A 3,106-nucleotide genomic window follows, 5' to 3' on the forward strand; every position below is an offset into this window, starting at 1 on the left:
GCAAATCCGGCTTCCCCCTGTTGGAAGCAAAGTCTTCACTGGTTCAGTCCAAGCTGGTGAAAGGAATAAAAGTATTATTCAGAAATTTCTAATGAGTCTAAACGTTGAAGCAGAAGCCAACTGAAGATCAGAAATAATATTTTATCTAAGTATTGACAGGTGCAAATGTGAAAAGCAGAAGTTACAAATTGTAAGAGGAAATATCGAAACAACATAGGAGACGGACTGTGGTAACAGAAAATTAGATGGTGAAAGATAGGTTATGGACAAAGGGGCTTCCTGGAACATGGGAAGGACGGTGGTTTTAGGCGGTCCGGAAAGTTTATCGGATGCTTAGGGAAGGGGCGTTGAGTGCGATAGGGGAGTGGGAATCTCCGTCGGGGAGATCTCCAGTCCTTTCGCCGCAGCCTCAAAACACTCCTTTTCCACCTGGCTGACCTGGACTGACAGGCATTTTAATTATATTTACAATTTTTAATTTATTTTTAATTTTTAATTTTAATTTATTGCACAGATGATTTTAATTTTATTTTTATCTTATTTTCTGTACTTATTATATGTTATTGTTGTTAGCCGCCTTGAGTCCTTCGGGAGATAGGGCGGGATAAATCCCATTAATAAATAAATAAATAAATAAATAAATAAATAAATAAATAAATAAATATAAAAATGTGTCAAACAGCTCTGTAAGGTGTGGCTGAACTCCTGTGTGTGTTTCAGTCCACCAAACCTTTGCAAACGCGTTTTTTTGAAATAAAAACTTTGTTGCTGGAATTCCAAGTGAGTTTGTTTTGTTTTGGATCTTGAGCCATGTTCCAAACACTGGGAACAAACATGGCGACTGCTTTAGGAAGAAGGTTGTAGTTTATTGAAAAGGAGAATCAGACAGGAAGATGGCTGGCAGAAAAGAGAGAGAGAGAGCGCATGTTGGGAGCCTTTTGTTTGGAGCCGTTTCCTCTTCCTGTGGCATGAACTTTGACCTGAGTCTGAGTGTGCTTTTCTGGTATTCTGATGGTGATGGGTTAATCCTATTATGTCCCAAAGGTCATATCCTGCTTCCCTTGGGCTGGGGCTAATGACTCTTAAGAGTTTGGGTGAGATATGCAGATTTTAGGTGTCTTTGTCTTCTTAATCACCTAGCTTCAACCTTCCTGATGGTTTACATCTGCATTTGTACAGAGCTGGCTTCTGCTTGGGGGAGGGAGACCTGGGGCTGTGAAGAAAAACTGAGCATGCTTTCCTGCCTCTTCAAGATCCTTTGAGAAAATATATTTTTCTGCCCTTTTAATATTTCCTTGGGGGGGGCTGACTTCCCACACCTCATTGACTTCATTTGTCAGAAGCTGCCAACCATCTGAATTTTGATCACGTAACCAGGGGGATGCTGCAAGAGTCATAAGTGTGAAAAACAGCCCTAAAGTCACTTTTTTGAGTGCTGTTGTAACTTTGGTCACTAAATGGATGGTTGTAAGTTGAGGACTAACTTTATGGCTGCTTGGTTTTCTCCTCCTCCTTTCCTGAAATGTATAAATATGAGTACATGCTTTTGTCTGTAGGAATCCCTTCCATTAGTTTTTGGAGGGAATTTCTCCATCGCATATTGTTCAGTAAGTGATAGCTGCAGTGAGCCCTGATTACTTTTTATTCATTCCATTTTTACGCTCGCTATCCAAATAACTTTTGGTTTGGGGTCCGGGTTTGATTCCACAGAAATGATGGCAGCAGTGGGACTCCTATCTTGCAAACTGCGTTGTTTTGCAGAGTGTCAGCAGCGTCAGACGCGAGAAAAACTCTGGCCTTTTGAGGCGGATTTAAGGTGCTCAGGCACACTTACTGCAAACCTTTGAAATTTTCACCTTGCGGCAATCAATTCCAGAGGAAAGCAACGTTTAAACCAATGTTTAAACTCTGTGTGTGTGTGTGTGTGTGTGTGTGTGTGTGTGTGTCTTCAAAGTTGCAACTTCAAGACTTGTGGACTTCAATTCCCAGAGTTCCCTATGGCTTTTGTTGCTGTTGTTGTTGTCAGTTGCAAAGTCGTGTCTTGACCCATTGCGACCCCATGGACAATGTTTGTCCAGGCCTTCCTGTCCTCTACCATCTTCTGGAGTCCATTTAAGCTCACGCCTCCCGCTTCAGTGACTCCATCCAGCCACCTCCTTCTCTGTCGTCCCCTTCTTCTTCTCTTGCCCTCAACCTTTCCCAGCATAAGGCTCTTCTCCAGTGAGTCCTTCCTTCTCATGAGGTGGCCAAAGTATTGGAGTTTCAACTTCAGGATCTGGCCTTCTAAAGAGCAGTCAGAGTGGATCTCCTCTAGGACTGACCGGTTTGATCGCCTTGCAGTCCAAGGGACTCGCAGGAGTCTTCTCCAGCACCAGAGTTCAAAGGCCTCGATTCTTTGGCGCTCGGCCTTTCTTATGGTCCAACTTTCACTGCCATACATTGCAACTGGGGAGACCATAGCCTTGACTATACACACTTTTGTTGACAGGGTGATGTCTCTGCTTTTTAGTGGCTGTCTAGATTTGGCATGGCTTTCCTCCCCAGGAGCAAGCAGGAAAATAAAATCTGTCACTACCCCATCTATTTCTATTTCTATATCTATTTCTTCCCCATCTATTTGCCAGGAATTGAGAGGGCCGGATGCCATGATCCTGGTTTTCTTAATGTTAAGTTTCAAGCCAATCCCTATGGCTAGCTGGGGAATTCTGGGAGTTGAGGTCCACAAGTCTTAAAAGTGGCCAAGTTTGAAGACCCTTGGTTTAGATCAGGGGTCTTCAAACTTGGCCCTTTTATGACTTGTGGACTTCAACTCCCAGAATTCCTCAGCCAGCAAAGCTGGCTGAGGAATTCTGAGAGTTGAAGTCCACAAGTCATAAAAGGGCCAAGTTTGAAGACCCCTGGTTTAGATTAAAACCAAGGAAAGCAGAAACTGACCTCTCTAGGGGAGAATCTCTCTCTCTCTCTCTCTCTCTCTATCCTTTTTAAGTCTCTATGCTCTGATGCTCCACCCGCCCTCTCGTCACTGCAGGGCTCCGCCTCTCCACAGTGACGTCACAGCCTCGTCGCCTTCGGATTTCTCCTCCTCCTCCTCCTCCCTCCTCCTACT

The sequence above is a fragment of the Vipera ursinii genome, assembly GCF_947247035.1.
Source record: "Vipera ursinii genome assembly, chromosome: 15".
Lineage (NCBI taxonomy): Eukaryota > Metazoa > Chordata > Lepidosauria > Squamata > Viperidae > Vipera > Vipera ursinii.